Below are 13,388 nucleotides of genomic sequence, written 5' to 3' on the forward strand. Positions count from 1 at the left end.
CAGGACTTTATTTAAATTCACATTTCTGGCTTCATGGCTACAATTGCTGGAACTTACTTTATAAAATTACCTGATGTGAATGTTGTTGAAGAGAAAGAGACAGAGTCAGTGTTGGCGCTGCATCAGTATGGGGGCACCACTGGCAGCTGAAATAGCAGGCAATGGAGCAGCCATGGGATAACAGAAGCTAACCACATCAGGTGGTATTCTCCACAGGCCTCAGCTCTCCACTGGAGTGCAGCAACATGAGGGTGAATCCATACTGGAAAAATTTGCCCTCTTCAACTACAGAAAGAACACCTTTTGCAATGGAAACCTACTTCTAACTATTCCTTTTTCCCTTTATCCCTGTTTCAATCATACCTTGTGCAACCCAGACTGAAATATTAAGTCAGGAAAGATCTGCACATCAACAAAATACCTAAGAGGCAGCCAGACTGCCTATCAGTCACTGCCATTCCCCAGTCTCAGGGAAAGCATTGGTCTCTTCCCTGACATGAGTACAAGGATTTACATGGCATGATTATTGGCAGCTTTAAAGCTTATTGTAGCAATTAAAGGCATGAATCACAGAAAGGTTTCCACTTTGCTCACCAAGACCATAAAAGGCACATTGTAAGGAAGGAATCTGTCCCAGGTGCCTTAGGACAGATTTCTAATCCAGGTTAGTTACAAATATACCTGAGTTCCTCCTGTGACATCACCCAGGCCCCTCTCTGCCTCCTCATATAAATTGACTGCCAGATTCCTAGTGTAGGCGATGCTGCTGTGCATCCTCTTCCCTAGGAGTCCTATCAGGACTGCAAAGGAATCTACTTGCCTCTCTCACCTCTGCTTTTATAACCCCATCGTGCTGTGGGAGGACCTATGAAGGAATAAAGGGATGACCTGCCCACCCCCAGGGCCTGGTGAGCCAGTTTTGTTGCTGGGTAGAGAGGCAGAACCGCCTCCTCCTGTCCTGTGCCTCCCTGTGCCGAAAGGCCATTATGGCTATGAGGCTGTAAGTCTGTAGTGCTTTGCAAGCTGAAGGGGAATTAATGCAGCTGGATTTGGAAGGACAAAGGAAACCAGTGTTGTACTATGATCGATGGTCATTGATCTGACACTAATTAGCAAAAAAAACCCCAGCCTTTTAGAATATTGGAATTACATATAATCACTTGATTATTCGCTCTAGCTGGTTTCTTGATGTATTTGGCTCCAACTACTAGAAAATATTTTTTACTAAGCACAATGAAAGGTAAGCGACTGAACAAAATTGCCACCTCCTTCTACCTTTGTTCAGCTTAGCACTGCACTTTGCATGAGGAGATGCTTTGCATGAGAAGCTTTGCATCAGCTTTGGGATTTAGATCCCTAATGTCATCTCGTCTAATGTAAACATATAAAACCCTCTAATCTTTTCTTTAATAAAGCTTCTTACAGACATCTCAGAACTCATTGTGTCTTGTGAAAGTGAGTCAGTTTCCTGTGTGAAACAAAATTTTAACAGGTAGCAATGCCCTGTTTTCTATTCTCTGAAAGTTTCTGTATGAACGAGTCATTAAAATGCCTTCTTAACCTGGCCTCTGGTGTCCTTTCTTAGCTCTCTTTCTTAAACATTTCTTTTGTACCAGCCCCAACCTTTACAATTCTCCATTGAAATGGATAGTTCTTGGAAATTATATACCTCAGGACAGTGTGCCCAGTGGTATTCACAACCCTTTCAGGAGGCCAATGATCATTGTCACATGTAGTCACTGTCTCAGACAGGTATCAGGACCTGAATGATCCTAGTGTTCCCATTTTTAGTCCCAGCTCTCTTAGCTCCCCACTGCCCCACTCAAACCTCACAACTTCAAGATGAAAGAGTGAGATAGGAAAAGAGGTGAAACCAGCAACAAGGGTGCTCCAATAATTGGACCTGCCCCCATTTTCCACACTCCACTCAGGTAAAAGAAGCTTTGCAACCTCTGCACCAGGCGTCTGCTCCAATTCTCGAGGGTCTGTAGGTTTTGAACTTCTGCAGGAACAGAATCTCTTATGATGGCCATCAACTGATAAGCTAGATTTCACTGAATATTCTCAGTAGGAAGGGACCCACAAGGATCACTGAGTCCAACTCCTGAATGAATGGTTCATAGAGAACTGACGCTGGTCACAGCACCACAGCTGTAACAACCATCTGAAATCAGACAAGGAAAATAGACTAAATTTCTCACGGGGTATAGAGTGGTTGAAAGGGGATGTTCTACAAAGGTGTAAATTCTGGGAAAAAGTGAAAGACAAAACTAAAAACAAACCTCAAAAACCTATCCTTTGAGCCGGAGTTGAACCAGCGACCTAAGGATTACTATACAGAGACAGCCTACAGTCCTCCGCTCTACCAGCTGAGCTATCAAAGGAAGGTACAGGAGCACCAAGAATGAGTCAAGACTGCATCAACAATAGCCTTAGCCTCTAATGGGTCTCCATATGTATTGCTTTTCACAACAGCAAAACAGTATCCAAAAAAGGCACAAAGCTAACTCTCCTGAAAAATTGGATTTTGGTTACAAAACTGCCAGTTTCCTTTGCCAAATAGTTCACAGCTCTCGTAAGACTGTTGGTGGTGGTCACGTTAAGGTTGGAGTTCTTCTCATGACCCATATGAAATATGACTACAGCTTGACAAAGAAATTTGCCCACTCTTTGGTGACCTTGCCACATTTCCTAAGTTGAACCAGGAATAGAGGGAGACTTCCCCTCCGCACTATTCTCCACAACAGTTCTTCAGCCAAATCAAATAATAAAATAGCAAATGAAACAGTTAACACTTCCCTGGCAGCCTCCATAGCGAATGCAGAGGAACAGAAAAGAAGGACAGAAAGGAATAATCACTGTGGTTTCAATTCAAATCCCACCAACTCCCTCAGTGCATCTAAGACCCCTCAAACACAGATGAAGTTGCAATGTCTGGCATTGCAACCAGTGGCCTCCCCAGCCCCTGGGCCTGGAAGGCTGAACCCTCTGTGAATCATCTGAGCGCTGCAGCTCACAGCTGTGGCAATTGAAAGCAAACTAGACTCTTCTGAATTATAGTGATTCACCAGCATTTGTCTGTCTGAGCAGCAGGGTGGGGCACAAAGCTGTGAGCAGACACCCTGCTTGCCGAAACCATGCCATCCTACTTGTGATGGGAGTGTGTGCAGCAGTGTTACCTCAGTGCCCTACATGCTTACCTCCACCTCTTCCTCGTGACTCAGCCCCAAACACGGGGCTGTTGCAGAAAGCACATAGCCAGCAGGTTGAGAGAAGTGATTATACCTACATATTCAGTGCTTATGAGCTTGAATTGGGAACACTGTGGCCCACCTTGGCTCCTCAGTATGAAGCAGGCATGGACATCATGGAGTGAGTCCAGTGGAGGGGCACCAAGATGGTGAGGGGGCTGGAGCACAGGGTGGAGGAGGGAAGGCAGAGAGAGCTGGGCCTGTTCAGGCTGCAGAAGAGATGGGTGAAGGGGGATCATCCTGCAGCCTGCACCTCCCAAATGGGAGAGGATGGGGAAGGCAGGGCCAGGCTCTGCTTGGAGGCGCACAGGGAGAGGTGATAGGCACAAGCTGCCACCAAAGAAATCTTGTTGAGATACAAAGGGAGAAAAATACCATGAAAGTAAAAATTTTTACCATTGCAAAGTCTTTGCAGAAGATGGAATTTCCAAAGCTTGACTGACACAGCCTCGAGTAATGTGACCTAATTTTAAAGTCTACCCTGTCTGGAGCAAGAGGTCGGACCAGCTGCTCTTCAGAGGTCTTTAGCAAATGAACACAACAGCGATGTCCATGTCAGGAGGTTGATTCCACAGAGCAAAAACTATCACCGCGTGCATCTCTGTTTGGAAAATACAGCTCTTTGTCCTAACAACCAAACACGCACACACATTGTATTTGTTTTCATACTAACAGACTTCTCAATGCTCCTCACTGCTAAGACCAACACACTTCTCAAAACAAATGCAGTAGGATGTCTTCCCCGTTTTGTTCCTGGGAATATAGGAAGGTCAGGAAATATTTGACTTATCTACAAGGTACTGTTGCAGTTTCTCAGAGGCCTAATCCTGGGACGTGTGATGTGTCATGACATCAGCAAAGTATCAGCTGATGCTGTAAAGAAAAGCATATGGCAGAGAGAAAGAGAAAAGAGAACTGCTCTTTGCCTGAAGGGGCAACATCTGCACACCCTGGGGTCAGATGGCCTAGGTGGAAAGAGGACCCCTATGCAAGAATGTGGGGTTAATCTTGCGCTGGAGAAAGAATGGCACAACAGATAACAAGGACCCGAGCTCCTAAATCAGGGCAGATAGCATAGCCCCAGGGATCTAATCTTTTCCAGTTTGCAATCCCCACAGCATTTTCAAGAGGCACTTCGAGCTTCTTTCAAGCTAATTTAAATCCATTGTTATGAGTCTGCCTTATCGGAGTTACCTTTCACAGACCCCTTAAATATAATCCACTAGTTCTCACCCACATATTCAAGGACCCCAAAGCTGAAAATTAAAGCTCTACCCAGTTTAAGTCTTTGGCATTGACATCAAATCCAAGGTAACAAACACAGACATTTTAGGGCTAGTATCCCCATCTCTTTGCTGTCAGAAGTTGTTACTGGTGAAGATAACCCTAAACAATTTGCACTCTCCTGTAAGAAATCAGTAGTGGTTAAAGTCAAGATAAAAATTCAAACGGATCAGATAAAAAGTAGATGCTGTTACTATCTATGCATGAACAAATGGGATGCAAAAACCACAGTGTTGCCTTGACAATAGAAAGCATTGGAGATGTCTTTTTGTGCAACTTGCTAGCAGTGATATATGGGTGATTTTTGAAAGATATTCTAAACTACAAATGTACCCTCCAGGGAAGCTTAGCTTTTCAAAGTAGACATTCCTAGGAAAAATTAATTAATTTTTTCTTGATTTTTTTTAACTTGGTAAGCTTTGAATGCTTAATAGAATTAAAATTTGGCATGGAGTCCATGAAAGATCTCTGATTATTTCGATTCTTTTAACTGATTAAATGAGGATACCAAGCTTTGAGAGCCATGTGACTGGAGCCCTGAGCTATATAAAGGGAACAACTCACCTGTTTCATGTGGTGTAGAATAAGATGAAAGGAAAGGATGTAGCTTGAAAGCAGGATGGAGAACAGCCAGAGGTAAAGCTACTAATAGCTGGACTGTATAATTACACTTGGTAATGCTATGTGTTTTGTTAAGCTCAGATTAGCATATGATGGTCTCCAGTGTTTTGTATACTTACAGAGTGACTTTCTAAGGTGGCCTTAAATGGTTTAAAGGTTTTTAGTTTGGTTTTAGTTTTTTTGGGTTTCTTTTTTTCCCAGTGAAAAGATTTTTAAAATCTGATTTATTCTGAAGGACTTGCAGGAATTGTTTTCTTTTGAGGTGGAAATACTCACATGCTCTGAATAGGAGCATAAGGCTGGACTCACAATAAATTTGTGAAATCTCTACATTTACTTTATTCCTGTCTGGTGTGTGTTACATGCCACTGGTTGACTGCTGTGGTTTCCACAGCACCAGCTAGGGATGGTGTCAGGGTACCTCAATTTGGGAGCTTTGTGCTGTTACTCCTACAAGAGAAGAGGAGGTTTCACTAAAGATTGCTTCACAGCAACTTGAATTTAGAGTCTGAAGCATAGGGGAAACAATCATCTCCCTCTGGTCTACCTGTTAAAATTCAAGATAGAAATCTCTTTGGGCCAGGGACTACCTTGGTACTTAAAGGCTGAATAGCAGCTGGCACAACAGACCAACCCCTGTCTGATGCCCCCAGGCTCTGTTGTGATGTAAATAATATGTAGGACTTCTTGGGCCAGCTTCAGAGAGGACTCTAATAATGCTAGTGTGAATGAATGCCAAGGGGCAGGAAGGTGGGAATGAAGAAAGAGAAGAATTGGGACAGTACATGAAGGTTTTATAGAAAGGAAGTTTGATTGCATCCCCACAGTGTGAACTGCATTTCAGAAACACAGAGTTTATAGGACTTGCTTACAGCTACCCGTTTTTGTTGTGCTCAGAGAATCCATTTAATACTTCTGATGCTGTTCTGTAACAGCAAGACATCCAGAGGGAAGTATCCTTTGGGTATTCAACACCTGAGCTGTGTATGCTGAATTTTGCTACCTAACAACCTTATAGGTCTGGGGTTATTCTTAAGAAAAAGAAAATCCTCTCTTATCAGACAGATTTTTAATTCCATTTTCTTCCTATGAATGGCCAGTTCTATAAGCAATTAACACACAAAAGTTGAAGTCCCAGGGCAGTCCCCAGATAACAGATCCAGATTGCACAACCCAGTAGGGATGATACAAGTGCCTGACAGCTCACCCCATCAGCAGAAGTACCCTCCATGTAGTTATCAAACTGCTCTTCAACACTAAATGTTCAGCCACATTAAGTCAAGTTACAAAATGCAGCGAGCAGCATTCCTGTCCTCTCTCCCACAAGGGATTCCAAGTCTTGCTCTTCTCCTGGTCAAAGACAAGACTAATAATGAGTGAGCTTTTCTTTGATGATGATCAGCTCAGAAAATTTTGATTTTTGGGTGGCAATTAACCACAGCTGGGATGCTGGGACATGACATTACACAGATGCAATGTACTAGCTCCTAGCTGCTGCAAATTGTAAATCAGAGAGCCTTACCCCTATGTAGGTTAGCTTAGTTTCCATCCAACAAGTACCACAGTGCCCTTTTTGTTTGTTTGTTTAAGCAGTTTTTCCCTCTGTGTGTCCTCACTGCTTTGCCATAACAGTTGTAAAGGCTGTGGCCTCACCAGAAACTTCAGCGGCAGCAAAATCCTGCATCACCTGAGGGAGGGCAGTAGTGCAGAGTACAAAAGTGGCACTGTTTGGGACAAAGCAGAGCTCCCCCGCCTCCTGAGACTGCTTCCCTTCAGGTGGCAGTGCTTCCATCCAGGCACTTCCCTTCCCCTACTCATCTGGCCTCTCCAAGTATAAAAGCCCTAATGAAAATGAAACATGCCTGTCATACACAATGAGGAAAGGCTCAACTGCTGGCAAAAAAAAATAGTGTGAAATTACAGTATCAGTGTGAGAGGGAGAGATATGAGCCCTCAGTCCCCAGGAGAGAATTTGAAAGTGCATAATTTTCTCCATTCATAAGTGGCATTTAAGGGGCAGATTTTGGAAGCTGAGAGGAAAACCCAGAAGAAAAAGAGCACTTACAAGTGGAGTGAATATTTCTGTCCTAAATATTTGGGTCCCTTTTTTGATACACAGGCTTGGTTTAGCACTAGGAGATGTCCATGCACAGCCCTGATGAACTGGTGTGGTTCCTAATGTGTTTTTCTACCCACAGCTAATGCTTTATCTAGCATTTTTGAAGACTCAACACCAAATACTTTAGAGGTTACAAAAAGAACAAACCAAAACAAAAACAAGCAAAAAAAATAAAGACTAGGATACAACTCTTTGGCTGGTTTTTCTCTTTATGGAAGAATTTAGCAGTTCTGGGTAAGGAGACTTGCTTGTGTCAGGTCTGGTTGTGGTAGGGGGATATGTGCTTCTCACACTCATGAAAATTATTTTTAAAGAGCACTTTAATATAGCATAACAATATTACCACACATCTTGCTAAAGCAAAGAATTTTTCCAATCTATATTCAGTGCCAGACAGAGTGACTATAAAATGAGTTACTGTACCTTAAATTTCTGGCTTGGCTATAGTGATAGAAGTTAATTAGACAAACTCTGACCATGTCTTCTTGATCCAAATCCGCATTACTTGGACATATAAGAATTATCAGCTGCATGAGAGCTCATGTTTCTGGAGGGAACTGGACTTAAAGGATTAACAACAGGTAAAGGAGAAAGATGGCCACTGTGGGGCCCAAACCAGTGAAGCAGCAGCATTTAAGCTCTTTTCCAGCTAAACTTTAACACCTCACAATGCAGCCAGAATATGTTAGATGCATGTCTGAGGCATGATTGCTGGCTCAGACCACATGTAAAACTAAGCTCTAAACACAGTTTGACTTTTTCAAGTTATTCTTAATTTTGGAGAACAGAGAATTGCGGCCAACTGCACACACTGATCTGAGGGAGCAGACCATACATCTCATAGCCCATGAGGTTACTGACCTCCTTGACCCTGGCAAATTCTGCTGGGCCATAGCAGACGGGGACCTACTAGGATTCAGCAGTCCAGGCAGCAGCAATTTCAAACCTGGGCTTCACCTCAGCCATCAGAAGCAAAACCTTTAGTCAGTGTTTTCTGATGCCTCTTTTGCAAGGATCAGAGTTTCTGAGAAATTATTCTTGAGAGCTACCATGATCTTAAAAAAAAAAAAATCTGTTGTGTTCCCACTTCCTTGTCAGGAGTTGGGTTACAAACTATGCCCAGATAATATATGGTCTACTTTTCTGGTATTCCTACTTTTACATAGTCAGAGCCAAACATTCCAGATATCCCTAAGCATCAAACAAGGAGTAGGGTTATTATCTAATTTAATTTCAAAGGATCAGAACATCCTTTCTGAAAGGGATGAGCAAACTTCAAAAAGTAAGAACAAACACCTAAAGTAATGGTTACATCCCTACAAGCTGTATAATCTTTCCCTTTTCTTAGGTTAGGCTTGGACACAGCACTGAGAAAGGCACTGGGCCAAGGGATCTTACTGCTACTACTTTGTGGATGTTTGTATTGCCACAGGACTCTGGGTCCCCAAATGGGGATGAGGGTCTGATTGAGTTAGGCACTATAAAAACAAACACCACATAGACAGTTCTCTGCCCCTGGGAGCTAATATTTGGCCATTTCTCTGCAGCATCTGGGGATAGAGCAGGGCACAAGGAAGTGTATTAGGGTATACAGCATGGACTGCAAGTAATCTTATTTCTGTAACTCTTGTCCTTTCTTACCCTACTGTCTCTCTTCTGTTTGTTAATCTGTCTTACCATCTTACTTTATATTTAATTTGTAAGCTTCTTGGGCAAAAGTCTTTGTGTCTTTTCATTTGTTATATTTATTGTGGGGTGTTTTTTCCCTTTTGCATGGTCTTGAGACACAAGAATAATATATGTTATTGAAAACATGAAAGATAACTTCCTTCCCTTCCTAAGAAAATAAATGGGTATGATCTATTTAAATGTGCCTCTCTGAAGTGTTATGATTTTGAACCTCTATAGAGCCTAATGTAAGCCTGTGGAACAATGAGCAACACAACTGATATGGCAATACAAATAAAGAAATCTGGTCTACATGTATATACACACACCAAGTACTTATCCAGATGATATTCGGACAAAGGATGTAGAGCAGCAAAATAATTCCTACTGGTTAAATACAAAAAAACCTGCTGATATACTGCACTGTAATTCATAAATTTGCAGGACCGCCCCAAAGACAAAGCAATGTGACAGTCAAGGGAATTCAATCTCAGCATCTCCAGGACCTGGAATTAAATGTGGGCATTTTCCTACCTCTATGACCATTCCTTCCAGGCCAGCCTCATGCCTGCAGCATCTTCTTCCCCTGCCTACAGCCACAGCAGCTTCATTTGTACCAAGGGACTATTTCTTGGGAAAGGGATGCATTGGGACATTGTCAGTTTTTAACATTCCCTAAGGAAGAGATTGCCTGGCCAGAAGAGGCCGTGAGGCAATGGCTGCAGCAGCGCAGTAGGCCCAACAGCTCTGCCACCATCCTTACATAACTCCTGCATGCCCTAGAACAGGACAAGAAAGAGGTGTTTGTTAAAAGCTTGTTTAAAAGGCTGTGCTGAAGAGCTATAAACAATAGGGTGTGTTAGTTTATACAGGCAGAGTAAGGAAGAGGGTACAGACAGTTTAATGGCACAATTCACTCCTGCCTCCCCTCCAGGCCACACGTATCCCCCGACTGCCATCTCTAAACACACTTGGCTTGCAAACCTCAAATTTACTCTGTCCAAGGCAGCAGAGTGTGTGATAGAGTCTCCAAAGGGACCAAGGCTTCCCTCAGACTTCACTCTACTTCTTCTCACAAGCAGCAGAGAAAGCTTAGGAGCAGGGCACACCTTGTGAGCACGGCCTGTCCCGGCGCGAGCCCCACACGGCAGCCGGCAAAGCAGGGGGTCGGGGGAGCCTCTTCACAGTTCCACAGACAAGGCCGGAAACTATTTGGATTAGATGAGGAATTTCAAGTGGAAACCATCAGAATGTGTGTGAGCACCTGTGCGAAGCTGAGCTATGTTTAAGGAAAACAAATGGCTTCTTAGAGTACCTCTGCAAGGTCCCGTTCTAAAAGGGGGCAGAAGTAACTCTCAATTTTCCTGATACTGCAAACTTAAATGGGATTATGGGGCGGGAGGAGGTCCTGAAAGCAGAGAATCAGGAAAAACCCACGACAGCAACTGTATGAATAAATTGGCAAGATACGCTGTCAATAGCTCTGATGCTGAACAAAAATAAAACAAAAAAAAATCGTATTGCAGCCATTTTAAGATTTCTGCTTCCTTCTTCACCCCTGTCACTAAGCAGACTTCTCCAACATGTGACAAGAAGAATTCAGAGGGATGCTTGCCAAGTGTTTTCTGACCCAAATCCTAGAGGTATCCTCCATCTGCAGCAACAGACAGCTTGCTGTGGTCTGTCATTACCTTCTGTTTGGTTTTCAACACCAGCTACCCTAGTTAATGAAAGAAGATGCAACCACCAAAGAAATCGAACAGACAAACTTTAGCAGCATTTCCAGAAAGCTTAGAGGAAGACTTCTCTAATCTTGAATAGGCCAGAATGCGGGACAATAATGACTGAGACATGCATTTGTGAGTGCATTGCTAATAGCAAACTCACATATTAGGAAAACAAGCTACATAATGCCAGGTGAAAAGGATTTAAGGATAAGAAATGAAAGGCAGAGCCAACCATTCAATTTCTGTCACACCATCACACCTACCTAACTCGGCCTCTATCTGGAGGCAATAAATGTCATAGCTTGAAAGAGTCAGGCTGTCAGAAATATTTTTTCCTGCAAGACTGAGACCCAGCTACACATTCATAAAGTTCTTCTATGTAAATGTTTGCATGTGGCCCTTCACATCTAAGGTTTGTAGCAATGCATGGTATTTAGCAAAATGCCATTCCCCTAAAGGGCAGCATATTTTTATTCTTATAATTTTGCATGGAAATTAAAACGAACATATTTTAACATGGGAAAAGAAAACACTTTTCCCCCCAGCTAGGCACTGCTGCCTCACTGAAATGCGGCTGCTGATGGTGGCCTGATATTTTTCTCTGCATATTCAGAAACAATTCAAATGTAACAAACGCCCATTTACCTACCACATAAACACGAGGTACTTAAAATGCTTGTCTTTGATAAACCATTCTCCCCTTTGAGGATCCATTAGGCCCAACATGAATGAAGCCTAAAAAGGTACTTAAAGCTTTTGGAGAATTCTCTGGATTTTCAGCTTCACATTTCAGTTACTGTGATGTTTGCATTAAGATGCTTGTCTGAGTTCTGCCCTGCAGGATTCAGAGAAAGAAAAATGTACCATTTTTATTGAACACAACCGGTAGGTATTTAGCTATTTTTTGTGTATTATGACAGTACCATCTGGCATTCATCTGCTGTATACCTCAGGAGAATGTCCCCTTCCTACTTGCCTGTATGATGCTGGACAAAATGACAGAGTACACCAAAGGTTAACTTCCTGTAATGCAGTCTCATGGCTTATCTTGAGTAAGACAGTAGCTCCTTTATATTCCTAACTTTGCATTTCACATGTTCTCCTGCCTGCCTGAAAAACAGGGTCACAGGAGATTCTTATGGGTCAGACACCTCCTAATGTGAAGCCAGGGGTAATCCTAACAAACTTAGTAACAACAATCCATAAGGCCAGTTGGCGCTGCACACGCAGAAGGAAATGTGCAATTGAAATGGAAACTTGCCCAGTTAGGTTTGCTCTGTTCCACTGGAAAGCTTTGTACAGTGGGAGCACAAACAAACCACTGGTCTTAGAAGTCATGGTTCACCTGCTACTCAAACGCTCATGTCTGTCAGCCAGCATGAGAGAGGCCAAGGGGACTATCTGTTTGGGGTTCTCTTTTGGTCTCAGCCTAATTTATCTTGTCAGTTCCAAGATCTCTGTTCCTTTCTTGAAAGGACTATAAAGGAAGTTTGGCTTTGCCCTGGCCTCCAGCTATTTGATTATTTTTAAGCAAACAAAGAAGAACTTCTCTGGACCAGTTCAGATTGCCTAGTTCAGCTCCCGGGTAACTCTTAAAGCTATTTTCATCCTAGCCCCTTCCTCAAACGGCAGTTCCTTCATCCCTTTGAGGATATATACTTTAATACTCCCAACCTGCTTCTTGCAAACAGCCTTTTCAAGAGAAACAAGCCAGTCTTGAGCAATTAAGACCTATAGATCTCTCTTCACTTCCTTCAAAGCCATTGTGGAGGTGCAGCTGAAACCCATTAAATTCAATTGAGCCCAAATGGCCCATAAGTCATATGGAAACTTCCTCTGGGCTTTTAACAAAGAGCCTTGCTTTAAATTCCAAATTACAAACAAATTCAGTGTGCTCAGCCTTCACATAAAGCATAAAAATTAAAGAAAACATACAGAGGAAAAGTTGCATCAAATCACAGGGAGCATTATAAGAAAGCACAAGCAGCTATTCTTGTTCTGAAGTTACATTCTTCAATAAGAAATGTCATATTAATTAATGGCAATATTTTCTTTAGTCTGGACTGGGACCATGCTTACTCAGTGTGTGACTGAGAAAAACTGGTGGAATTCTTGACCCTATTCCCTCCTCTGACTTTTCCTAAGAATGGTTAAAAATAATATATGCTCACATCTATACACATAATTTGATGTGTATATATGTATAATTATACTTTATGGCATATAGCTACCAGACTAATCTCAGGTTCCTCTATAATAAGTAGATAATAAACATTTATAGACTATATATACTCAACATTAAGTATTGCTTTATTGTGGGTCAGTTTTTTATCAAGTTGACAAATTTATTAATATGGCTTTATATTAGAACCTTCAATCTGTCCAAGACTAGGGATCAGTATATGTACTGCAGGATCATAAGTCAGCTAAACACTGAAAAGATACAGGCAGACACTAAACTTGAAAATTATACAGCAAAATTGTTCCATAATACATCTTTATTCAGATCCCCCCATGGGACTGGCATGCTGTAAAAGCCTTAAAAGAGCCTCTACTTGAGGGTTAATTTCACCCTAAGGGCTCTAGGAATAACTAGAGGCCCAGATCTTTATGACTTTGTATCAATTAATGTTTTTTACATTCTTTTTAACAAGAACTTGATGAAAAATATCCTGCTCTACCTATTCCATTTGGCACCCAAGTTACAAGTCATTAGAA

The 13,388-nt window shown here is 42.2% G+C and overlaps 1 non-coding gene across 1 annotated transcript; it reads right to left on the reverse strand.

Annotated features, from left to right (window-relative positions):
- Positions 1 to 2,294: 2,294 nt before the first annotated feature.
- TRNAY-GUA (transfer RNA tyrosine (anticodon GUA)) lies at positions 2,295 to 2,384 on the reverse strand. Its single transcript is given in 2 exon segments — positions 2,295 to 2,330; positions 2,348 to 2,384. It is a non-coding gene; the product is annotated as a tRNA-Tyr (tRNA).
- Positions 2,385 to 13,388: the final 11,004 nt, after the last annotated feature.

Source organism: Ammospiza caudacuta, chromosome 1 (genome assembly GCF_027887145.1).
Source record: "Ammospiza caudacuta isolate bAmmCau1 chromosome 1, bAmmCau1.pri, whole genome shotgun sequence".
In the NCBI taxonomy this organism is placed as follows: domain Eukaryota; kingdom Metazoa; phylum Chordata; class Aves; order Passeriformes; family Passerellidae; genus Ammospiza; species Ammospiza caudacuta.